This window comes from Prionailurus viverrinus, chromosome F2, assembly GCF_022837055.1.
Source record: "Prionailurus viverrinus isolate Anna chromosome F2, UM_Priviv_1.0, whole genome shotgun sequence".
Lineage (NCBI taxonomy): Eukaryota > Metazoa > Chordata > Mammalia > Carnivora > Felidae > Prionailurus > Prionailurus viverrinus.
The window spans coordinates 4568124-4596117 of NC_062578.1; the positions used below are offsets into that span (position 1 = coordinate 4568124).

Genomic DNA, 27994 nt, shown 5'->3' on the forward strand with positions numbered 1-27994 from the left:
TCTTGTAGTGGTTGCCCCAGAAATTACAACAGATATACTGACCTAATTTTTTTTTTAATTTTTTTTTTTTTTTTACGTTTTTATTTATTTTTGAGACAGAGAGAGACAGAGCATGAACAGGGGAGGGGCAGAGAGAGAGGGAGACACAGAATCCGAAGCAGGCTCCAGGCTCTGAGCCGTCAGCCCAGAGCCCGACCTGGGGCTCGAACTCACAGACCTCGAGATCATGACCTGAGCCGAAGTCAGAGGCTTCACCGACCGAGCCACCCAGGCGCCCCTATACTGACCTAATTAAAGCCTACCTTTAATTGATAACTTTAGCACTTTCTTAACAAAGAAAACATCTGAAAGCACTATAATTGCACTTAACCTCCTCCTACATCTTGTGCTATTGTCATGACGCCTTTTAATTCTACATATGTTAAATGCACATTACTATGAGAAATAAACAATAATTTAAAGTTAGTCAAAGGTTTTACCCTTTATGTGCTCTTCATTGCTTCCTACACTTGCATTTCCACTTTGGATCCTTCTCTTTTTGCCTGAGGGGAAAAACAATTTGCAGGCCTACTGACTGCAAATTATCTCAGCTTTTATGTGTCTGCAAATGTCTTTTTTTTTTTTTTACCTTCATTGTTAAAGGCCAGTTTCCCTGTGAATAGAATTCAAGTCTTTCCATTTTTTTTTTCAGCAAAATGCCTTTCCATTGTTTTTAACTTTCACCATTTCCATGGTTATTTCTTGGAAGATAATATACATTTACCTAGAACTATTTTTTATTTTTTTTTTTCAACGTTTATTTATTTTTGGGACAGAGAGAGACAGAGCATGAACGGGGGAGGGGCAGAGAGAGAGGGAGACACAGAATCAGAAACAGGCTCCAGGCTCTGAGCCATCAGCCCAGAGCCCGACGCGGGGCTCGAACCCACAGACTGCGAGATCGTGACCTGGCTGAAGTCGGACGCTTAACCGACTGCGCCACCCAGGCGCCCCAACATTTGTCTTCTAAGTCAGCAAGTGCCTCCATTGAAATGGCTGGCAAAATGTTCACCTCACTACTGGGCAGCTGCCTTCTCTCAGGCGTCCCGGCCCTCTAGTGCTGGTTGTCACAGTGGTCTTCAATTGCAGCCTTTCTCTTCCCAGTCCGGTGAGACCCCCATGAAATCTAGGCTACTGCCTGTCTCCTCTTCATCCCCAGGCCCTGCATCTTGAATTGGCAAATGACCAGACAAGGAAAAGTCGCACCGAAGGTCTGAGTCAGCTCAGCCAGCCTCCTATCTTTCCCAGATGTTAGGTTCTCGAGTCCTGGCTGCCTTGGTTATCTCTCAGACTTTCAAAGAGTTCCTTTTTGCGTTTTATTCGTACCTTTGAGATTTTTTTTTTTTAATCTGGATCATTCATATGATACTAGCTAGACTGGCATAAACCCATATGTTGTTACTTTTTCATCATAAAAAAAGCAAGTTACAATGTAAACAAGCTACAGAGAGATCCAACCAACATCTTATTAGTAATAATTGATGGAAAGCCAAATCTTGTCCACAGGTTTCTATTATCCCAGAAATGAATGCCTTGTTTTAAATTCTCCTGCATACCTCCAACTAGAAAACTATGCTGATACTTACTGCAGGAAATTTTTTTCCCTTGCTACACCACAGAATAGTCATAAAAACAAATCAAACATCTTAACTAAAGTTATGGCTACTTACAGAGTAAAACCCTTGGCAAACCATTAAACATCAATCCTTCAAAGTCTTGAGAGGGAAAAAACAACAACATTATCACACCAGATTTTTAAATAAAAGCAAATAAAGGAAATAGTGACTGCTGATTCATCAACACGGTAAAAAGCTCTCATAAAACGAAGCATAGTGAAGATTTCACATTACATAAAACATAAAATCAGACTTCATAATTATATCTTATTTGAGAAATATTTTAAACATTGAGATTTTCTTACAAAATTTGGTAGTTTGGTTGTTTAAAAAAACACACACACAACAAGGAACTCAGTAATTACACCAGCTAAAAGGTTTACTTTTTCCTCACTTCCATGAACATACTTGTAAGTCTAACTCTGTTGGGTCCTCAGAACTCATTGAGCAATTGGGTCTTTATCACACTGGCCCCGCACAAGTTCTCTCCAATCCCAGAGTCTTTCAGTGCCCCATTTCTGACCTCACTTCTTTCTCTCTTGCACAACTTACTATTTAAGTAACCCATCATCTGTCATTTCAGCCTTCCTGAAAGCGATCATGTATAAGAAACCATTGGCTAACCAGCAGTTAATCAATCAAAGCGTGTGTGAATCCTGACTCTGCCCCTTTCTAGATGTGTGAATGTGGGTAAATGACATCACACTTATAAGCCTCAGTGTCCTCATCTGTAAAACAGAAATAACATCCACCATACAGGGCTGCAGCAGGGAATGGAACTAATGTACACAAGGCAAAGTATTCAATGTAATTAACACCACAAGTGATCGCTGTTCCAGTTTTGTTGTTAATAAAAGTATTTAGACACAAATTAATAAGTATGGCTTCTACCAAATGAAGAGGTGGACTGTTCATTAATAGTTACAGTATTGTGTACTATAACTCCAAAATGTGGCCCAACAGTGATAGAGATCATTTTGCTACACTCCTCAAAAACCTTTTAAAGTGGCAACTACGTTGAAAGAAGAGGTTTGATAACATTTGGTAACATTAACAATCTGATAAATTAATAATATCTTTGCTCTTCTATCACCTCCATATCTCAGTAGATAATGGCGGAAGGCTTCAATGAGGATACTCCCCAAGTGTCAGACCCCCTGGAGATATTAGTTAAGATGCAAATCTTTGGGTCCCTCCTGAAAAAGTGTTAAATGAGAATCTTTGAGGGAGAGGAGTCTTCATGTCCGCAAGCTCTCTAGGAAACTTTTTTACATATACATATTTTGGTTTGAGAACAACTGCTTTATTGTTAAGTAAGGAATAACCCTTGTAGTCCTTACTTCCTTATGCTCTTACATCACCCCAAACAGAATTATCGTGATAAAGTATGTGTATTCAGGCATCAGTAATTGGAAAGAAGCCAGGTGGGAAAAGCACAAGTATAAAGTCATAATCTCAACCCTAAAGTTAGAAGGACTAGCTTGGCTGTAATACAGCGATAAATCCAGCCAAGCTGAAAACACTGTTAACTTGATTATGAAAATATTATGTCAAGAAGACTAACATACCCATGTAGTTGTAACGACACAAATAGTCTTAACTTCTACTGATTTCACCCTCTGGATTAAGTGCAGCAAAGTAAATTTTAAATATAGAGCACTGTTAGTACCTGTAAGCCCCCAGCATCACCTCTCCTAACATCTACTCTCTTCTATTACAGCAGTTGTCAATTTTTATTACATACGTTTTTATAGTTGGGTCTTTCTTTACTAACAGTCCATAAGGTCAGACCATCTGCTATACCATAGCAGGGTCCTGTGTATTTTAGTCTGGATCGAAAGCCAGCAAACTGGTAAGCTGGTCACAGATATAAATATCTGTTGAGTGAATAAAATACGGGTAATACACATTGAAATATTTTATTAGAGCTTAGCCATGAAGTTGTAACTTTTCCTCTAAATACATGATTTATATATATATATATATTTATTTTGTATATACATATAAATATGTATAGTATATATACATATACATATATAAATATATACATATACATATATATACATGTTATATATGTATATATACATACATGTATTATATATACATATATTATACATTATATATATATATATATATATTTTTTTTTTTTTTTTAAGCATAGACGAGAGACCAGACCCAGGCCTGGTCCTGTTTTTTTTTAATGTTTATTTATTTATTTTTGAGAGAGAGAGCACAAGTGAGAAAGGGTCAGAGAGAGAGAGAGACAAACAGACACAGAATCTGAAGCAGGCTCCAGGCTCTGAGCTATAAGCACAGAGTCCAACGTGGGGCTTGAGCTCACGAACCTTGAGATCATGACCTGAGCCGAAGTTGGAGGCTTGACTGACTGAGCCACCCAGGTGCCCCTAAATACATGATTTTAAAAATATTCAGAGTATTACAAACAAGAAGATGATCCAGTAGCATGTTGGTGAAAGCCAGAACTTTGGAGTCACGAGGTCATGAATTTTAATTCCATGTCTATTGCTTTGGATAAGGGACCCACAGACAAATTGTTTCACTACTCTCTCAGTTTCTTTGTCCATGAAGCTTTTCTAAACAAACAGAATACAAAGGACAATTAGATGAGTAGGAATATCTCCCAGATTCAGAAGGTAACAAAAACATAAGCAGTGGAAAGAAGCAGAGAATCTCTGATTATAAGAGTGCTAGCGAAACTTAATTCCCATCCATTCTGTTCTTTACTCTCAAAATGACTTTTCATGGCAAATTGCAATCCAACTAGCTCGTAATTTTACGAGTCTCATGGATAAGCGATAAGTACTCACAGAGTGTTCAAATTCTTAAGTTTCTTGAAGACACTCCCAGGAACTTCTCGTATTCTGTTAAACCTCAAGTCTCTGGGAACATAAAAAGGAGGAAGAAGATTATAATATGCACATTCCAGTGGTGTTATTATTTCCAGAATCTTGAAAATGAATTCTCCCTTTATAACCAAACACGGCACTTAAAGACCAAACCTAAGGCAGAATTAGGTACATTAGGCACTGATCAGTAGGGAAGTCTGTTGTTTCTGGCGACTTATGCATATCAGTGTGTATGCTAGTCCAAAGGTGCCGGGCAAGTGCAGCCAGTTACAGGGCTCTTCCCAGTGTTGAAGGCAGTTACCGCATTTCCTTTAGGTCATATTCCTATGACACAAAAACAAATTCTGTATATGGCAACATGCCAATTGAGCATACGTACTTTGGAAAACATCGACAGATCAGATGTCACTTATCAACTCAACGTAACACCATTACGTGGGTTTAGGCAAAGTTATGAAACAGTTAACTTTTCTTCATAGTCCAGGAGTATGACAGCCTTCTACGGAAGTATTAAACCAAGTCAACAAAACAATTAGTTTAAGAGAGACAACCAGCATTCTCTTTCATCAGTTAATATATCGCTTTATGCAGCATGTAAATTATTGAGTGCCAAGTACGTGTCGCATACTGTGTTAAGTAACAAAGACACAAAATACGTGGTTCCTACCGAGCAGGCACAGATGGGCCGAGGATGACAACCCGATAATTACATTACTTAGTATCTGAAGTATTGGTGGTCTGACAGAGCAACAAACAAAATGCTATGCACAGGAAGCCAACTTAAGGTACTGGTCTGCCTAGACCCACTCCCTGTGGAAGTGTCAACCAGGTGCCCTTCAGGAGGGTGTTTAAGGCCAGCCAACTGAAATCACCATCTCTTCGGACACCGTTTCTCCTGTGGGAAGCAGAGGACTCAGAATAAAGCAAGTTGGGGGCATTCAGGAGTGTCGCCTGGTGCTGAAGAAAAGAGAGTTATGCTCTTTGGGATCGGAGATTATGAACAAGGAGCACCTACGGCTATTAGCGCCCACACCAGCCAGAGACAAATCAGCCCAAAATGTGGGAGAAGAAAACAAAGCTATGCATCCAGCTATTCCCGAGACCAAATTTGCCTCCTTATTTTTTTGGTATCTAGGCAAGAAGCTGTCATTTGGTTAAGTTTATTTGAGCTGGTTTATATCACTCATGTAGGGAGCACAGTAGAAAGATGAAATAATTTGTTTGGAAGTGTGAGACCCAAGGGAAATCATAGCCGAAAGCTTTTACAGAGTATTAGTGTGTCAGGAAAACAAACAATCAGAAAGGAAGGAAGGAAGGAAGGAAGGAAGGAAGGAAGGAAGGAAGAATCTACTTCACCTCAATTAATTTCTCAAAATAAAATTCTTCACCACCATAAAAAGTAGTTCTATTTTAGAATACTTGATATAAAAATCTTTATAAAATTACCTCTTAAATCCTATCATTTTATGTTTCTCTTGAGTTGATGTCGGAAGAATATGTACAATTTTTTTTAACTTTATTTACTTTGAAAGAAAGAGAAAGAGAGAGGATGAGTTGGGTAGGGGCAGAGAGAGATAGGGAGAGAATTCCGAGGCGGGGCTCCATCCCATGAACCGTGAGATCATGACCTGAGCCAAAATCAAGAGTTGGACACTTAACTGACTGACCCAGGCACCCCTATGTACAATTTTATAGGAGCTGTTTCAGTTAAATCCTGACACCAAGAAAGAAAAAATATGTGTGACATTTTTAAAAACACTTTCAATTAAAATAACTCATTGTGAATACACCTCTTTGTAAGATGGAACACAATGCTTAAATATCATACGCTGTTATTTGATGTGTCTGCTCTATATTTTTAAAAGAAGCTTTATAAATGATGTGAAATACTCACTATAAACACATAAGAGATAAAGTTATATAAATGCAATTACCCTAGACCCATTGGTTTCCCTTCAAAACAGGAACTTTAAATTACAGAAAGGACTGTCCTCTCACACCAAACCATAAATCCTAATAGTACTCCCAAATTGAGCTTCTAACAATACAAGAAAGGAGTAAATATAAAAGGGTAAATCATTTTCCTTTTTTGGGGCTTTGAAAATTTTTACAAATTCAGAACAGTACAAATAAGAAAAGAATACTCTTTATTGCCTGTATTTAGAATCAACAGCTGTTTTCACTTGATATCGTTGGCTCTACTCATAATTCCACACATTTTTATTTTGATTACCCAAATCATATGTAAAAACATATTACGGGCAAAGTAAAAGTCTCTTTGAAGCACTATCTTAATTTTAGCTATGTCTCCTTCTTCCCACACGTAACCTCTCTTCTGAGCGTGATGCTCCTTTTCGGACACACACACATATATAGGTATGTGAATAAATATAAGGTAAAATGTATACATATAAAAATATGAAAATAAACATAGGTAAATATAAAATATTTAGTGCTTTTAAATTTACAAAAATGTATCAAATTTTTTATAGTTTTTATTTTTATTATTATTATTTTAATGTTTATTTTATTGTTGAGACAGAGACAGAGCATGAGCAGGGGAGGGGCAGAGAGAGAGGGAGACACACAATCTGAAGCAGGTTCCAGGCTCCGAGCGGTCAGCACACAGCCTGATGCGGGGCTCGAACTCACGAACCGCGAGATCATGACCTGAGCCGAAGTCGGACGCCCAGCCGACTGAGCCCCCCAGGCGCCTCAAATTTTTATAGTTTTTAAAACTCTCTTTTTCTCCCTCAACTGCATCTTTTCTAGATATTTACACATAAAGACCTAGATATTTATCCTTAACTGTCCTATAATACATCATCATGTCATTTCACAGTTCATTTATGTATTCTCTTACTAACAGCCATTTTGACTGTTTTCAAATTCTCACAATATTTACAAACAATATTTCTTTTTTTTAGGTTTTTTTTTTTGTTTTTTTGTGTTTTTTGGGGGGGGGGGAGAGGGGGAGGGGCAAAGAGAAAAGGAGAGAGAATCCCAAGCAGGCTCAGGGCTGTCAGTGCAGAGCCCCACGTGGGGCCCAATCTCATCAACCGTGAGATCATGACTTGAACCAAAATCAAGAGTCAGATGTTTAAAGGACTGAGCCACCTAGGCGCCCCCTACAAACAATATTTCAATAAACATTCATACATGTCTCCCTGTGCACGTGAAAAAATGTTTCCCTGGAACGTATTTAGAATAGGATTGCTAGATCATAGGGTATACACAATGATACCAATCCCCAATTTATTTTCACTTAGATGCCATAGCAGTAATATAAGTAATTAAAAATAACGATAAAAGATGTTTGAACTAATCACCAAAATGCAAACCTAACTTTTCACTGGCTTGATTTGAAAGTCAAGGTGCTAGATGTGTTGGCTACCAAAATCCCTCCAGTCTTCACTAGCAAACAAAACTAAGGTCTCCTGCCACAAGAATTGTGTGGCGAGGTGTCCACTGTCCCAAGGGTTACTCGGGGAAGCGTGAGATACACCACCCACAGTTCTCACCGCTCAGGCAGCCACAGGAAACCTCTTCCAGAGGAGCAAAGCACACTTAGAGCCCCAAGGATTTTCTCCACATTCACTTGAATTCCCATGAGACATATTCAAATGCACCAAAGTTAACATGTTCACACCTGTCGTTCTTTGCTAGTATATTCTACTACATAAACGTGTATAATTAGGTATGTTATAAACTAAAATTCTAAGCAAAGACTTCCCTTGATAATTTTAATTGCTGCATTTTAAGATTGCTTACGGGGCATTGCACAATGAATTGCTTAAAGTAATATTTACCACATTTTTTAATGAAATTATACTAGAAGATCATTTGAATTTAAATGATCACCAAATTTGGATTATTCTGCTCTCTGGGTAAATAAATTTATCCAAAAACATAATTCATCTTCCCATACTCTTTGTTCAAGACGGGTCACTACAATTTCACCCACACAAAATTTGTCCTTTATATAAAACTCCCCTTAGCATAACATGTGGCATATTTTCACCATTTGCATAGAGTAAAAGTTGAATTATTATATATCCTGCACAATTTATCCCTTTATGATATATGTAATATTGATTAAATAATATTCAGAAAATAATCATTACTTAGCCCAATTTTCCTCCCATTTATTGTTCACTGCAATTCAATTTAGAAGCAGTTCTAGGAAATGCACCAGTATGAAAGCTGAGCACATGTGCTTCCTGGCAGTGGTTAAACATGAGTCTGTCTGTCTGTCTCCCTGGCCCACCCCCGGCTCAAGCTGCTAAGGCTGGGAAGAAAGGTTTCATGATTTTTATGGTGAGAGATTTGGAATCCATGTTTCTAACCAACGAGAGACGGGTTTTAGTTCAAATTCAGTCCAGAAGATTCTTCTTCAAAAAGAGTTTTAAACGATTCCGCATCGTAGACAGCGGGCAGAGAACAAGCATGGACAGACAGCAACGTGAACTAGCCTCAAACAGATTAGCATAGCTCAAAATCCTGCTATTTAGTACCCCCCCCCCGGGAATGAGGGGCACCATGCCCCCATCAGCACCCATTACACACCCTCCGGGCAGGTTAGATGGAGTTCTACTGTGTCAGTGTGTGGAAAAGTCCAGAGAAAGACCTCACGGAGGGACAGTGAAGCCAGACCTGGTGCAGATCCCAAGGTTCCCAGTATATTTTATAAATGCCAAACACAGGGCATATTTTCTGTAAACGCTAAACAAGTAGGCCTTTAAACACAAAAAATAAAATTGGAATTGCCCGCAGATGGTGGTCTAGTTGAAATCCTAAGATGAATGTGATGCTCTTGGAAAACACCATTAGACTGAATGCATAGGTCATCAGGAGATAAAATCAAAGTCTAAATTTGAGTTCCTTCTTGAAGGTGAGACCCAGGCTACACAGCTCTTCTGGTCCCGTCGTGGTGAGGGCCCTCCTAACAGTTGCCCGGGCTGGAGATGGTCTTTGGCTTTATCACAGCGGATGCCTGAGCTAAGGGGGCCCATTCCTGCCACGAGAGCGAAGAATCTGGCCCTGAGAGAGCAAAACCTCAGAGAGCACCAACTTCACAGGCTGGTTTCTGTCTGAGTGTGCTACTTGTTTTCTCCTAAGTGAGAAATATGCATTCTGGCAGAAAGCCTATCCTCATGAAAAAAAGATCAAGCAGATCTGTACTCGAGTCAAAAGCATTCCTGTTGAAGGCGGGGATGCAACGAAGGCACTGTAAAGTCAAAAGCATAAAACTGCAGAGACAGTGTAAGCAGGTTCTCGTCTCCGCTGGCTTCCCGGAAGGGCAGGAGGAAGCCAAAGGGCTCCGGACGGCCTGGCCAGCGCCATCTTTGCCCGGAGCGCACATCCCTACCTCCCACCTGTCTCTGGAGTCAGAGCATGCGCACACCCTGCTCCCTGCAGCTCTGCCCCGCGTCATCCCAGCTCCCGAAGCTGCCCGGGCCTCCGTCTTCCTTTCTCAGCTGCTGTCTCAGGTGCCGCCCCTCACCCACAGGGTCTAGACTGCCCTGACCTTGGAATGAGGGGAAGACTGCAAGAGATCTCTCTACCACCTCTCCTGCTGTCCTACAACTTCTGTATCCTTCTGTCTTACAGCCCTTTCAGGGTAGGAACTGGAAATACATTTTCCAGGCCTGAAAAACAGCAGCTGGAGAACACCACTCAGTGCATGGCTTGCCTGATAGATACCCAGTCCAGCTCTTTGGTTCTCTCTGATGTCAGGTTCATTTTCTGCCTCCCAAGTGTCAGGCAGCCAAAGCTCGAGGTTATCGTCTGTTGCTGTTTATTTGGCCTGAAGTTAACTTGATACAAAGGGTAGTTTATGTGTCAGCTTGGCTAAGCCATGGTACCCAGATTTTGGTCAAACTCCAGTCTAGATGTTGCCGTGAAAGTATATTTTTATATGTGATGAACACCAAAATCAGTAGCCTTTGAGTAAAGCAGATACCCTCCATAATGTGGGTGGGCCTTATCTGATCAGTTACGCCCCTTAAGGGGAAAAGATGAAAGTGCCCCGAGGAAGGGGAAATGCTGCCCCCCACCCAAGCAGCCTCAGACTCAAGCTGCAAATGAACTCTTCCCAGGGTCTCCAGCCTGCCAGCCTGCTCTTCAAAATTCAGTCTTGCTAGCCCCCACAAGAGCATCAGCCAATTCCTTAAAATGAATCTCTCGGTCTTCTCTCTCAGAAACATCTTATTGACCTCATTCTATTTGTCCAGTTTCTCTAGAAAACCCTGAGACTCCCGATATTCCCACCATCACCTCCCCCCACCCTGCCAGCCGAAGTAAGAAATGATGATGTCCATTCATTCCTTCATTCAGTGTAGCTTTTCTAAAGACCTGAGCACACTTGGCCAAATGCCATCCCTTGCAAGGGGGAGGGAGGTAGTGTCAGTGAGTGAAACGGGCCATGGGTAAGAAAGCTGGTTCCGAAGCCTGGCCAGGGAGGCTTAAGGAAGCCTTCCAAACCCGCATGAAATATGCATGAAATATGCAGTCACTGAAGGGCCAGGTCTGCATATCAAAAGCTCTGAGGAGGGTGGCTCTGAGCGGCCTCCACTCCTGACAAGGTGTTGCTGCAGTGTTCAAGGGAAAATCAGCACTAACACTAGTGCACTGACACGGCTCAGTGAGGAGCACAACAAAGGAAGGGCAGGTGGTGTGCGAAAGAACGTTGCCTAGGCTTGGTGCTGGGCAGATAGTTCCGATTTCCCCCTCCCTTTTGTTTCTCATATGTTGACTACTTATCGACATATCTCCAGTAATGGCTAAAGTGCCTAAACATATGTCAGAATACTATGAAGACTTCAAAGAAGATACTAGAACAATCTAATAATGCTTCCTCAATCTAGCTGCTTCACTTTGCTCTTCAGTGAAATTTCCAGCCCAGCTCTGCACTATTTTCCAGAAATGGATTGCAATCCCCTCTCAAACTATTAATTAAGCCAAGCCGGACTGAAGCTTTTTCCACTACACTTGTTCACAAAATCCCCGGGATGAGGAAATCAATTAAGCAATGGGTCTTAAAGCACTGAGAGCCATAAGGTGCTCACAGAATGTTAAAATTGGAAGCTAGACACACACACACACACACACACACACACACACACACACAAACATAAAGAATTAGGCTGTACTTTTCTCTACTGTCCCAGTTTCTTACAACAAACAAGTACTGCTATAAAATCTTAAAGAATATTTTAAAAAGAAGTTGTCTTACAGATTAATTAGTCCAACCTCTGACTTTACCTACAAGACAAGAGAGAAAAGTAAAGGGGAGAGGAGAGAAGTGGAACGTACTCACATATTCATCCTGGCTAAAGTTCAACACTACCTTTTGGAGACAGGTATTAATATGTTGATTTCATTCCAAACATTTCATTCACCTCAAAGCAAAGCAAGTAGCCATGGGGAATCACTCCGAGCGTGTCTGCTTACAAAGTAGGTGCTGTCTCCAGGCTCCCACCTTACCTTAAACTTGTGCTGAGTAAACTGGGCCCAGGACAAAGGAAGGGCACATTCATCAACATTCATCATCTGCCAGCCACTGATGACCAGAGGCTGTATCAAAAAAACAGGTTTCCTCATTTTCATCTTAGTATAATTTCCACCTCGTTATCCTAAACTGAATTCCCACTCTCCTCAGACAGGGCAGTTAGTATTCCACTTAAATCCTTTCTCTCTTTCAGGGATTTACATGGTTAGAATTAACAAATACCCCTCACGTGCACAAATGAGCCAACAGTTGATAACGTCAACAGAAGGTGTGAACCAGTCCAAGGGAAGTCAGCACTAACACCAGTGTCCAGATATGTTACCCACATACTTTTTTAAAAGCACCCAAATGTAAAAGAAAGCATTGTAATTTTGAAGCGTGGTGTTCCTATCTTGGAAACCTTAAAGTGAACAGAAACCCTGACCAAATAGTTCCAGATTTTCTTCTTCCTTGATGTACCTGGTTCTTCCAGCAGATGTCACTAAAGGGCAGTCCTCTCTTCTATGTCAAAGAAATGATTTCGCGAGAGATGAGGTGGTTTAATGTATCCTAAATGTCACGGTTTCAGAAGGACCGGATGACAGGCTGAAGGTGTTCACTGAATCCCACTCATTTACGTGGGAAAATAGCAGCCAGCGGCAAAGCTTCACTCTGAGGCGATAACGCACTGCATTGCATAAAGTAATGTCTTTGGGGGAATAAGAAGCTGTTGAGTGAATTTTCACACAAAACTCAAGTGTAACCTCTTAAACGTAAAGACATTACTAACTCTGCCATTGAGGTGAAAATACATTTCGAAATAATAACATTTAACTTTTCAAATTAATGACTTAACACAATTCACACCACTGAGGTCACTTTGATACTATGCAACCATCTCAACTTTTTCTGTCCTTTCTTTTCATGTTAAGCATGGCTCGTCCCAATAAACGCCCCTATGCCTCGGGGGATGGCCAACGCTGCTGGACCCTGCTAGACAGGTATATGCCACACAAGCCAATAAACACAGTCTGAAAGAAAATTACAGAATCGCTGAAGTCAGACTTGGTTATAGTTTCATCCCAGATTACATTGATCTTGTTCGTCCTTCCTGTTTCTGGCCACAGGGTTGTTACTTTGCTCTGGGGGAGGCAGAAAGATCTCCCCTGACCTGGTTCTCCACCACGTATGTGGTGACCCAGGACTTGTCGGGGGTGAGAGCCACTTTCCGGGTGCCCTGTTACACAGGTTAAAGCTGATCCTGGTTGCATGCCACAGACCTAGCTCCACAGCTCGCTGCCTGTCCCCAGTCACACTGGAGTGAAACAAGCCAAACTTTCCAATCATACACTGTCACACTGTTTCATAACTCTACATGTGTGCACATGTTCTTGTATTTGGAATGCCCTTCCTTCTCTTCTTTGTCACATGCTCAAGTCCCTTCCAAGACAACATGTAAATATCACCTCCATGATAAGGTTGAAGGCATCACCCTTGCAGCAGCCTCCGAGTCAGTCAGAAGGAGGCACAGCCAGTGATAGCAGCTGTCATCTGTGCTCTCTACTTGGGTGTCCCTCACCATCAATGCCCAGACTGGCTTCCACACTGCAATGCTGAGATCGGCCTCCAAATCCATTTTTCATTTCCTCAGGAATGCATGCCTTCATAACCACTCTTTGGGATCCTATGTGTTCCTCTGAGGCCTTTGCAGTGGGAGGCAATTTAGTGTTATAGTTAAAAGTGCAGGCCTCAGAATTCGGAAGCACACTGAATTTGGTCATGACCACTCCCCAGCCTTGTGACCTTGAAAAAGCCCATACTTTCTCAGCGGTTCCTCATCATAAAATGTGGACAATGATACTCAGCCCATTGTAGTAAATATCATAATTCATACAAATTATTTAGAATAGTGCCTAGAGAGGCGCCTGGGTGGCTCAGTCGGTTTAAGCGTCCGACTTCGGCTCTGGTCATGATCTCATGGTTCGTGGGTTCGAACCCCATTTCGGGCTCTGTGCTGACAGCTCAGAGCCAGGAGCCTGTTTCCAACCCTATGTCTCCCTCTCTTCTGCCCCTCCCCTGTTCTCTCTCTCTCTCTCATTCCCCCTCTCAAAAGTAAATAAACATTAAAAAAAAAAAAAGAACAGTGTCTAGAATGTGGTAAGTGCTAGTAGTTGTAACATTACCATCATCAGTATATATTCTGTTATTACAACATTTTAAATACAACATGGTAATTTTTTAATTACAGTGTCTCTGCTGCCCACCCAACACAGCTAAATTGGGAGCTCCTTAAGAGCAGGAAATATGTCTAAGTCATCTTTGCATACACAGGCAAAAAGTTTGCATCCTTAGCATAAATATTGAGACAGAGTATTTAATAATAACAACAACAATAATCATAGTGGGATGAATCACCTATGGTTCATAGCAGGCAAATTAGGAAATACTAGAACATAAAACAAATGAAAAGTTAAGTTTCAGTTCAGTTGCACATCAGATGCCTATATCAATATCAGCATCAGTAAATGAAAAATCAACTTCCATAAATATTAGTGAAAACATACTCTAATTCAAACTCCATTTTTCAAAAGAAAAGAGAAATACAGTTAACTGAATAGACAGTTAGCCCTCTATGAAACTGGACACTGACACTTGAAATTTTGTACCTGGATGTCACACACCAAATCGGCCTGTGTATTGGGAAATGTGACCTATGTGGCCCAGACAAATGACTGGAAATCAAATCTCCACATCTGCCCACTTCATTCCTAGAACTATCTGAGAAGCTGACAGACTTTAGATTTTCTCAGTGAGAGAAAAATAGTGCAACCCAGTGGAGACCACAGCTGCTTACACCAAGCCACACAGCCCTGAACGCACATCTCCACTAGGGAAAGTCCACCTGAGAATCAGACCAGCAGGCCCCTCCCACAGAAGACCAGCACAAAACGCCTTCAGGCATCAAGTCTACTGATCCTGGAGTGCTGCAAAGCTTCAGCTTTAGGGTAAACAAGATCTGGCTTCCTTTGGGTTTTTGTTTGTTTTGTTTGTTTTCATTTGGATAAAGAAAGAGCAATTTTTAAATTGCATTTATTTTATTATTTTTTTAACGTTTTATTTATTATTGAGAGACAGAGAGACACAGAGCATGAGCATGGGAGGGGCAGAGAGAGGTGGAGACACAGAATCCGAAGCAGGCTCCAGGCTCCGGGCTGTCAGCACAGAGCCTGACGCGAGGCTCGAACTCACAAACTGTGAGATCATGACCTGGGCTGAAGTCCGTCGCCTAACCGACTAAGCCACCCAGGCGCCCCATTTATTTTATTTTTTATAACTAAGTTTTTAGCTTTTTATTTTTCTATCAAGCTTCTCCTAGCAAGAAGACTAAAACATATCTAGGAACTAGCTTCCTTCTTATTTTATTTATTTATTTTTTTTGACCTCCAAAAGGACAAGATGGGGACTTCATCCCAAAAGAAAGAACAGGAAGAAAAGACTGCCAGGGATTTAGTCAATACAGATATAATTAAGATATCTGAACTAAAATTTAAAACAATTATAAGGATGCTAGCTGGGCTTGATAGAAGCATAAGACACTAGAGAATCTCTTACTGCAGGGATAAAAGAACTAAAATCTAGTCAAGCAAAAATTAAAAACACTAACTGAACTATAACATGTGAATGGATGCCATAACAAGAAGGATGGACAGAGGAGTGAATCAGCGATATAGAAGATAAAACTATGAAAAATAATGAAGATGAAAAGAAGAGAGGGAAAAAGGTAATAGATCATGAAAACAGACTTAGGGAACTCAGCAACTTATAAAAACATATTAAAATAATATCCCTTGGGTCCCAAAGATAAAAAGGGAGAAAGGGGGACAGAAGGTTTATGTGAGCAAATTACAGGTGAAAACTTCCCTAATCTGCGGAAGGACAAAGACATCAAAATCAAAGAAGCACAGAGAACAACCATTGCATTCAACAAAAAATGGCCATCACCAAGGCATATGACAGTTGAAGACACAAAATACACAGACAAGGAGAGAATCCTGAAAACAGCAAGGAAAAAAAGCCCTTACCCTACAAGGGAAGACAAATCAGGTTCAGAGCAGATGTGCCCACAGAAACTTGGCCAGGCCAGAAGGGAATGGCATGATATATTCAATGTGATGAATGGGAAAAATATGCAGCCAAGAATACTTTATCCAGCAAGACTGTCATTCAGAATAGGAGAGATAAAGAGTTTCCCAGACAAACAAAAACTAAAGGAGCTTATAACCACTAAACTATCCCTGCAAGAAATATTAAGGAGGACTTCCTGGGGATTAACAGAGCAAAAGCAACAAAGACTAGAAAGGAAAAGAGAACAGCACCAGAAACAACAAACTTTACAGGTAACACAATGACACTAAATTTGTATCTTTCAATAATTACTCTGAATGTAAATGGACCAAATGCTCCAATCAAAAGACACAGGATATCAGACTGGATAAAACAAACAAACAAACAACCACAAGACACATTTATGTGCTCTCAACGAGACTCATTTTAGACCTAAAGACAACTGCAGATGGAAAGTGAGGGGATAGAGAACCATCTATCATGCTGTTGGATGTCAAAAGAAAGCTGGAGTAGCCACTCTTATATCAGACAAACTAGACGTTAAACCAAAACTGTAACAAGAGATGAAGAAGGGCCTATATCATAATTACGGGATCTGACATCAAGAATATGTAACAATTACACATATTTATGCCAACTTGGAACACCCAAAAATATAAATCAATTAATAACAAATATAAAGAAACTCATTGATAATAATACAGTAGTATAGGGGACTTTAATACCTCACTTACTGCAACGGACAGACCATCTAAACCGAAAATCAACAAGGAAACAATGGCTTTGAATGACATACTGGACCAGATGAACTTAACAGATATCCTCAGAACATTTTATCCTAAAGCAGCAGAATACACATTCTTTTTGAGTGCACATGGAACATTCTCCAAAACAGATCATACTCTGGGTCACAAATCAAGCCACAACAGGTGCAAAAAGACTGCGATCATACCATGCATATCTTTAGACCACAACGCTATGAAACTTGAAATCAACCACAAGAAAAAATTTGGAAAGACCACAAATACATGGGGTTAAAAACATCCTACTATGATGAATGAGGGTATGAATGAGGGTATGAACACCCTACTGTGAATGAATGAGGGTACATCTGGGTGGCACAGTCAGTTAAGCATCTGCCTCTTGATCTCAGCTCAGGTCATGATCTCACAGTTTATGAGTTCTGCACTGATGGTGTGGAGCCTGCTTGGGATTCTGTCTCTCTTTCTCTCTGCCCCTCCCCTGCTTATTTTCTCTCTCTCTCCCTCTCTCTCAAATAAAAAAATAAACATTTTTTAAAAATTAAAAAAATAATGAATGGGTTAAACAGGAAATTAGGTAAGAAATTTTAAAAAGTACATGGAAGAAAATGAAAATGAAAACACAACAGTTCAAAAGGTTTGGGATGCACCAGAGGTGGTCCTCAAGGGAAGTATACTGCAACACAGGCCAACAGCAAGAAGCAAGAAACATCTCAGACACACAACCTACTCTTACACCTAACACAGTTAGAAAAGAAACAGCAGATAAAGCCTAAAGCCAGCAAAAGTAGGAAAGTAATAAAGATTAGAGCAGAAATAAATGGTATAGGAACAAGTAAACAAAAAACACAGTAGAATAGCTCAATGAAACTAAGAGCTGGTTCTCTGAAAGAATTAATAAAATTGGTATATCCCTAGACAGACTTATCAAAAAGAAAAGAGAAATGTCCTAAATAAATAAAACCACTAGCGAAACAGGAGAGATCACAACCAACACCACAGAAATACAAGCAATTATAAGGGAACGTTATGAAAAACTATATGCCAACAAACTGCGCAACCTGGAAGAAATGGACAAATCCCTAGAAACATAGAAACTATCAAAACTGAAATAGGAAGAAATAGAAAATCTGAATAGACCCATAACCAGCAAAGAAATTGAAGCAATAATCAAATATCTCCCAACAAATAAAAGTCCAGAGCCAGATGGCTTCCCAGGGGAATTCTACCAAACATTTAAAGAGTTAATACCTATTCTCCTCAAAGAAATTGAAATGGATAGAAAACTTCCAACTCATTCCATGAGGCCAGCAATACCTTGTTTCCAAAACCAGATAAAGACCCCACTAAAAAGGAGAATTGCAGGCCAATATCCCTGATGAACAGGGATGAAAAAATTCTCAAGATACCAGCAAACTGAATTCATCAGTACATTAAAAGAACTATTCACCACAATCAAGTGGGATTTATTTCTGGGCTACAGGGCTGGTTCATTATTCACAAATCAATGTGATATACCACATCAGAAAAAGAAAGCATAAGAATCACATGATCCTCTCAATAGATACAGGAAAACAAAAACACTGGACAAAATACAGCATCCATTCTTGATTATAAAAAAAAAGACCTCAACAAACTAGGGATAGACAAAACATACCTCAACATCATAAAGGGCATATATGAAAAACCCACAGTTAATACCATCCTCAATGGGGAAAAACTGAGAGCTTTTCCCCTATGGTCAGGAACAACACAAGGATGCCCACTCTCACCATTACTATTTAATATAGTACTAGAAGTTTCAGCCTCAGCAGGCAGACACCAAAAAGAAATAAAAAGCATCCAAAAGGATGCTTCTTCCAAGGAAGAAGCCAAATTTTCATTATTTTCAGACAACATGATGCTCTAATGTAGAAAACCTGAAAGACCGCCCCCCCAAAATTGTTAGAACTGACACATGAACTCAGCAAAGTCTCAAGATACAAAATCAATGTACAGAAATCTGTTGTATTTCTATACACAAATAATGAAGCAGCAGAAAAAGAAGTCAAGGAATTGATCCCACTTGCAACTGCATCAAAAACAATAAGATACCTAGGAATAAACCTAACCAAAGAGATAAATGATCTGTACTCTGAACACTATGGAACACTTATGAAACAAATTGAAGAGAACACAAAGAAATGGAAAAGCATTCCGTGCTCATGGACAGGAAGAACAAACATTGGTAAAATGTCGATACTACCCAAAGCAATCTACGCATTTAATGCAAGCTCTATAAAAATACCATCAGCATTTTTCACAGAGCTGGAACAAATAATCCTAAAATTTGATGGAACCAAAAAATACCCTGGATAGCCAAAGCAACCCTGAAAAATAAAAGTAAATCTAGAGGCATCATGATTCCAGACTTCAAGCTATACTACAAAGCTATAGTCATTAAGACAGTATGATACTAGCACAAAAACAGAAACACAGATCAATGGATCAGCATAAAAAAAAAACCCAAAATGTACCCACAACTATAGGGTCAACTAATCTTCAACAAAATAGGAAAGAATATCCAAAAAAAAAGGCTCTTCAACAAATAGTGTTGGGGAAACTGGATGGCAATATGTAGAAGTTTGAAATTGGACCACTTTCTTATACACAAACGTAAATTCAAAATGAATGAAAGATCTAAATGTGGGACAGGAAACCATCAAAATCCTAGAGGAGAACATAGGCAGCAACTTCTTTGACCTTGGCCTCAGCAACCTCTTACTAGACACATCGCCAGAGGCGAGGGAAACAAAAGCAAAAAGAAACTATCAGGACTTCATCAAAATTAAACCTTCTGCACAATGAAGAAAAAAATCAATAAAACTAAAAGGGTTAGTACCCAAAATGTATAAAGAACTTATCAAACTCAACACCCAAAAACAAATAATCCTGTTAAGAAATAGGTAGAAGACATGAATTGATATTTTTCCAAAGAAGACATCCAGATGGCTAACAGACACACAAAATGATGCTCAACATCACTCATCATCAGGGAAATACAAATGAAAACCACAATGAGATACCACCTCACACCCGTCAGACTAAAATTAACCACACAAGAAACAACAGGTCTTGGTGAGGATGTGGAGGAAAAGAGCCCTTTACACTTTTGATGGGAATGCAAACTGGTGCAGCCACTCTGGGAAACAGTATGGAGGTTCCTCAAAAAGTTAAAAATGGAACTCCCCTACGATCCAGCAACTGCACCACTAGGTATTTATCCGAAGGATACAAAAATACAGATTCAAAGGGGCACAGGCACCCCAGTGTTTATAGCAGCATTACCAACAACAGCCAAACTGTGGAATGAGCCCAAATGTCCACTGACTGATGAATGGATAAAGAAGACGTGGCATATTTATACAGTGGCATATTACTCAGCCATCAAAAAGAATGGAATATTGCCATTTGCAATGACGTGGCTGGAGCTAGAGTATATGATGCTAAGCAAAATAAGTCAGGGAAAGACAAATACCATATGATTTCACTTATGTGTGGAATTTAAGAAACAAAACAGGTGAATATATGGGAAGGAAGAAAAAATTAAAAAGTGAGAGAAGGGTAACAAACCATAAGAGACTCTAAATGATAGAGAACACACTAAGGGTTGATAGAAGGAGGAGGGTGGGAGATGGGTTAGATGGGTTATGGGTACTAAGAAAGGCACTTGTGATGAGCACTGGGTGTTGTATGTAAATGATGAATCACGGAATTCTACTCCTGAAACCAACACTGCACTGCATGTTTAACTAGAATTTAAATAAAAATAAAAATAACTCCTAGAAAAATAACATAGACAGTGAGATCCTTGACATTGGTCATGGTGGTAAATTTTTTTGAATTTGAAATCAAAAGCAAGACAACAAATGCAAAACCAAGTAAGTGGGATACAGCAAACTAAAAAGCTTATGTACAGCATTGGAAACCATCAACAAAATGAAAAGGCAACTCACTGAATGGAAGAAAATAGTTTCAAGTCTATTTCTGATAAGGGGTTAATAAAATATATAAGCTAATTATATATATAACTAACATATATATATGTGTGTAACTACAACTCAATAGCAAAGTAATAATAATAATAATATTAATAATAAACAGTCCAACTAAAAAATGGGCAGAGAATCTGAATAGGTATTTTCCCAAGGAAGACCTGGAAATGGCCAATTAGTACACGAAGAGGTGCTCAATATCCTTAATTCTCAAGGAAATGCAAATCAAAAATAGAGTGAGACATCAACTCACACCTGTTAAAATGGTTGTTATTAAAAAAAAAAAAGTAAGAAACAACAGTGTTGGCAAAGATGTAAAGAAAAGGGAACCCTGGTGCACTGTTGATGGGATTGCAAACTGGTACAGCTACTATGGAAAACAGTATGGAAGGTCCTCAAAAAATAAAAATAGAACTACCACATAATCCAACAATTCCACTTGTGGGTATTTATCTGAAGGAAACAAACCATTAATTGGAAAAGATATGTGTGCTCTCATGTTCACTGCAGCATTATTTAGAATAGCTGAGACACAGAAGCAACTTAATGGTCCGTGAGTGGATGAGCAGATTTTTTAAATGTGGTATATACCATGAAATATTATTCAGTCATAAGCAAAGAGGGAAATCTTGCATTTGCAACGTGGATGGACCTTGAAGGCATACGCTGAGTGAAAGAAGTCAAAGACAAATACTTATATGTGTATTGCTAAAAAAAATGAAGAAGAAGAAAAGAAAAAGGAAAGCTCAACCATGCCCTCAGTGTACCTTTCCCCCTTCCTTAGCTACTATTCTGGAAGCACGTGGAACACAGCCCACAATTTCTGTGCCTGCCACTGCACATGGCCACTGAAATGTAATTTGGTTCAACAAAGAGGCGAATGAATGAGCACATTACACTCTGTTTTTGCAAAAGGTATATTTTGTAACTACAAAAAGTCTTTTTTCCCCTACATTAGCCCTACTAAATCTTCACACAGTGAAAACTTGAAAAAGAGTATTTATTTCTGACTTCTAGAAGAATGGTTTCCCTCCTTACCAATCTGCTATTTTCATGGCTGGTTTTCTGCAATAGTATTTTTGTGCCATAATTTACCCCACAGTGAGATCAGCAGTAACTTCTCACCCAAAGAGCTAAGGATGTTAAGTAAATGTCTATGACCTCACTACATTATAGAATAGAGTAGCAAAAACAGAGAAATCAACATGCTGAGAAAATGACCACAATAGCCAAGGGAAGTTCATAGTAGAACTGTTTGAAAGTGTAACCACTCTGGAAAACAGTGTGGAGGTTCCTCAAAAAATTAAAAATAGAACTACCCTATGACCCAGCAATAGCACTGCTAGGAATTTACCCGAGGGATACGGGAGTGCTGATGCATAGGGGCCCTTGTACCCCTATGTTTATAGCAGCACTTTCAACAATAGCCAAATTATGGAAAGAGCCTAAGTGGCCATCAACTGACGAATGGATAAAGAAGTCACGGTTTATATATACAATGGAATACTACTTGGCAATGAGAAAGAATGAAATCTGGCCTTTTGTAGCAACGTGGATGGAACTGGAGAGTGTGATGCTAAGTGAAATAAGTCATACAGAGAAAGACAGATACCATATGTTTTCACTCTTATGTGGATCCTGAGAAACTTAACAGAAGACCATTGGGGAGGGGAAGGGGAAATAAAAAGTTACAGAGAGAGGGAGCCAAACCATAAGAGACTTTTAAAAACTGAGAATAAACTGAGGGTTGATGGGGGGTGGGAGGGAAGGGAACGTGGGTGATGGGCATTGAGGAGGGCACCTGTTGGGATGAGCACTGGGTGTTGTATGGAAATCAATTTGACAATCAATTTCATATAAAAAAATAAAAGAAAGTGCAACTTCAGTTCCTCTTACTAAAAACAGACAAAGAGAAGGGGGCTGCTTCTTTGAAATCTATTTGCACTAGAGGTATGTTCAGAATTAGCCCACAGCATGTGGTTACATTACATGTTTGCTCATTTCAGAGCAAAGCCTTTTGTTTTAAGGCTCAGAAATGGGTTTTCACAAATCTGCTTCCATCTGTTTTCCATGCCTGAAAATCATCCTGTTTGAAATATTAGGTGTCAACATAGGTGAGGTTCTGCCTGCAACAGAGCTGAATCCCTGAGTGAGAAGGCATTGGACTTTCCACTTTTGGTGTCACAGGTGAGGGATTTTTGGGTCAGCCTCAGAAAGCTTACCAACATTGTGGAGCCTTTATTGAAAGAAAAGCCAAGCAGCTGAGTATTATGGTGAACTCCGCCAGTGTTTACCATAATACGAAATCTTATTTCTAATAATTATCAGGTTAATAACATGACAGGTTGAAAGAAGAAAAGATTTCTTTAGGAAGGATTTTATTCAACCCATTTCTTTCTATAGTGTCTGTAACTTATTTGTGAAAATGTACATGATTCCTGGTGTTATGTTTCAATTTATGGTACAGAATCATAATTCATGTCAATTCTCCAATCCCGTTACATACCAGTCTCATTAAAAATTTGAATAATATATTAAACAATATTATCTCCAATTCAAAAAATTATTCTTCCTTTAAGTGGTGTGAGAAATAAAGATTGAAACATATTCTTTATCAAATGTTCCAGATATTTCTAGAAAGATCACCTGATCATAAAGTCCATAAACTCCTACATGCTCTTACATACAATAAATGACCAATAAACATGTGTTGAGGAATGATGTATGTATGTCTATCAAGAAGACAGTAAGTATAAAGTAAAATAAATATTGTGACAAATAAATAATACAGTAACGTGTACACTGAAGTCACTCAGAAATTGTATGATCTAAAAAAGAATGAATGAAGGGAAGGAAAACATTAAAATGTCAACTTATTTTATCCCTCAGGTTAGCCAAAAATGCTATGTTGGAAGAAAGCTACCAATCACGTATTTCAATCCAGATTTAGAAAATAAGGAAATACAGTCTACAGAAGTTCATAGAATTAACCAGAAAGGGGACTAGATACCAGATCTTCTGACTTTGATTAAAGTGATTTTCCATTAGAGCACATATTGTTTGCTTCTAGTAACAGAAATGAAAAAAAAAATGGTAACGTTATGACCTATTTTCAGAAAAATCTTTTTTAATGAGCAAAAGAATACTGTACAATTCATTGTAGTTTCTAGTCAGCAGTTGTATTGTATGACTGGAATGATGGAATGATTATAATTGCTTACTTAGGTTTTGGAAACAGTTCAAACTTCTTAGGCAATTTATAATTTATGGCATCCTTTAGTCTCTTGATTAGGAGATGGTTCGTCAGACTTTTCAGGGTAACTTCAGGGTTTCAAATGTGCTACATATTGACAAGAATTTATTACATATGTAGGCACACATATAAGCACTACACACACACTCATAAAGTTATATTAAATTCCTGATTTAATTAACCAAGGATTATAAAATAACTATCAAGAGCAAGATGGCCATACTGAGCAGGAGTGGATTTAGCCTAGCTGCCTGAATTTCAGGATCCAAAAGAGACATGTGCTCATCTAAGGGATGGGATTTTTTAATTTTTTATTACAAAATGGTATTTTTACACACACACATACATGCCCACAAAGAATACCTCCACGGACACCTAAGAACAAAGAATATGTTACACCTCTCCATATCTTCTGTAATTCCACATTTATTAACAATGAAGTAATATCATCAGGATTTGTGATTCTTATGATAAATTGTTTTTATGATTTCTTTAATCATTTTTAAATTGCTCATTTGCTGATAAAGTATGATGCACTAGAAAGAGCAGTGAGTTTTAGATTAACGTCTACCGTTAACTAGCTGCATAGTACTGGCAATTTCTTTAACCTCTGTGAACTGAATGTATTGTCTTCATTTGGGGAAAGATGAAAATTATTGACCTCTGTACTAATAAACACTCTTACCAAATCTAATAATTAGGTATAAAATCACCATCAGTCTGAATTTTCTTAGTAATTATTATTAGTCTGAATTAGCTTAATAATATTTTATCATACTGGAAATCTACATGTCTCAAATAAAAACCTTGCAGTGTTAGGAGTTAAAGATGCAATAAAATCTAAGAAGTTTTTTCTATTTATTTATTCATTTATTTATTTATTCATTCATTCATTCTTTTTTTTAGTTTTCTCCTTTTATAGCTTCTCAGAAATCACAGCACAGACCTGTGTAGTCTTATATTGTTTACCAAATCCTATTTAGAAATAAAGGTCTGAGTTTACTCGTAAAGGACAGTTAAATACTGTGCTACTACCATTTGTCAAATTATGTGACTGTATCTCACCTACTAATTTTTGTCTCTGTTTCTACACAGGCAGAAAAATAAAAGCTAAGTGTTTTTCCCCAGAACACCTATGCTAAATTCTACTTGCAAGAAGAAAACAAGAACAAAGAATCAGTAAATAAAGTGAATAAATATAAATATATACTGACGGTGTAAATTTAAAGATAATTGCTATCGTGAGTTCTAAAGAGAGAATTAAAACACACAACAGAAGGGAATATATACCCAGAGGAGATTATTAAAATTAAATTTTTGTCCTTATTTGAGAGGAAGGTAAAAATATTGATTATATTTAGACGTATAGATTATATATTTTATTATAGACATATGATAAAATTTCTTGTAGAATCACAAAATATAGAAATGAAGTGATTGACTTTCAAACTGCCAGAAGAAAAATTGAAAAGAAAAATAATCAAAAGAAGTCAAGAAAGAAAAATAGCTTAAAAATTCACAGAAATGGTAAGAAAAACAGAAACCAGAAAAGAGCATAGAAATAAAGGAAAATATATCAGTATTTTCAATAAATCCAAATAGACTAAATGCTCCATAAAAAAAAAAAGATCATTAGAATAGATTAAAGCTTAAAGATCAATCAATCAAAAATCAAAATCCCACAGTTAGCAAAATTCCACAATTTAAATCCAAGATTTAAACCCAAATTGCAATTCTTCTACTTCTGGCGAAGACGGAGCAACAAGGATAAGACCAGATTTGCCCTCCCACTTGAAACAATTATGGAAGAAACAGACAAAATATATAAACACTGACAGCAGGTTTATGAAAGGCAATGAAAGGCAGTGATTCCCAAAGGATTCAAAACAAATGAGATTAACCCAACAATTGCCTCAGTGCTGGAATTCTTAGGACACAGAATCACAGACAAGAAAAGAACATAGAGAAAGAGAACCAGATACGCAGAAGGCCCTCTCAAGTATTCAGCACAACAGTCAGTGTTGTGTGTGAAAGCACTACTCAGCACCAGAGAAAAAACCACTTGAAAGAATGAACAGTACCAAATGCAGTGATGCCAAAGCATCAAACCATTTCCAAATAACTTGCCTGCATTCCAGAACAAAGCTTTTAGAGATTTATAGGAATACAAAAATATCCAGCACCCAAAATTATAAAATTCACAATGTAAAGCATTTCATCAAAGATTACCAGGCAGGCAACGAGGCATGAAAACATGCTTCATAAGGAGAAAGATAATCAATTGAAAATGACCAAAACTGATACACATATTAGAATTATCAGACAAGTACAGTAAATCAGAATTTCACAGATCAAAAACTTAAATAATTACATGAAGATATTAAAATCAAATTTCTAAAGATGACAATGATAATCTTTGCAATAAAAAAATACACTGTATGGGATTAACAGTATATTAGATATTGCAGAAGAAAGGATTAGTGAACTGGAAGGCACATCAATAGAAATCATCCAAAATGAAACACAAAGAATTTATTTTTTTTCCAGTTTATAACATATAGTATTTTATTTTCCTTACTTCTATCTACCCATGTGGACATTTATTGGCAAGACATTTTCACATGATTTCATGGTAAAAGAAGTCATAGTTAAGTATGACTTTTATTTTTCTTTCTTGGAAGTCTCAGTGTACATAAGTCATGGAGCATGGATTGCTTTAATTCATTTTAAATAGCATTTTTTATATTTAAGATTTGGTGAAATACTATTGTAATAATTTTGAAAAACACTAAAAATCATGAAGAACAGCATTTTAATCACTCAGAGAGAATCCCCTAGAGAGAATCTCAATTAATAATTTTGTATACAGCCTTCTTATCTTTTTTCTATGTAAAAATATTTATATATCCATTTCCAGAATGACAAAGATACACTAAAGTATAATTTGACTTCCTCTTCCTGTGTCAGTTGAATTAAACTTCAGTTAGGTCATATTATATCATTATTACACATAAAGATTCACTCCATATATCACAATATTTAAAGTACACAGTCTCTACTGAGAGCAAACTGCTTTAATAGACATGGCCCACTTCTAAAGGTTCTTGGAAGCTCCAGCTGTTGCCTGGATTTTTTTAAGTTTTTTTTTTTTTTAATTCCAGTTAGTTAACATATGCTGTGGTATTATTTTCAGGTGTACAATATAGTGATTCAAGACTTCCATACATCGCGCGCTCATCATGACAAGTGCATTCCTTAATCCCCATCACTTATTTAACCCACCCCCCACCCACCTCCCATCAGATTGTTCTCTGTAATTAAGAGTCTGTTTCTTGATTTGTCTCTCTCTCTTTTCCCCTTTGCTTGTTTATTTTGTTTCTTAAATTCTACATATGAGTGAAATCATATGGTATTTGTCCTTCTTTTGCTGACTTATTTCACTTAGCATAATACTCTCTAGCTCTACCCACATCACTGCAGATGGCAAGATTTCATTATTTTTTATACCTGGATAATATTTCATTGTGTATATAAACCACCACTTCTTTACCCATTCATCAGTTCATGGACACTTGTGCTGCTTCCATATCTTGGCTATGGTAGACAATGCTACTGTAAACATAGGGGTGCAAGTATCACTTTGAATTAGTGTTTTCATATGCTCTGTATAAATATCCAGTATTTCAATTGCTGGATCATAAGGTAGATCTGTTTTTAACTTTTTTGAGGAACCTCTCTCTACTATTTTCCACAGTGGATGCACCAGTTTGCATTCCCACCAGCAGCACAAGAGGGTTCCCTTTCTTCACA

At 38.3% G+C, this 27994-nt stretch overlaps 1 protein-coding gene across 1 annotated transcript in view; it reads right to left on the minus strand.

Moving 5' to 3' along the window:
* The window catches only part of PXDNL (peroxidasin like), a 353529-nt gene that overhangs the window by 259051 nt on the left and 66484 nt on the right, over positions 1-27994 (minus strand). Inside the window, exon 2 of the mRNA XM_047842831.1 lies at positions 4484-4555. The gene's annotated coding sequence lies outside the window, so the exon portion shown is untranslated. The remainder of the gene's footprint in view (positions 1-4483; positions 4556-27994) is intronic.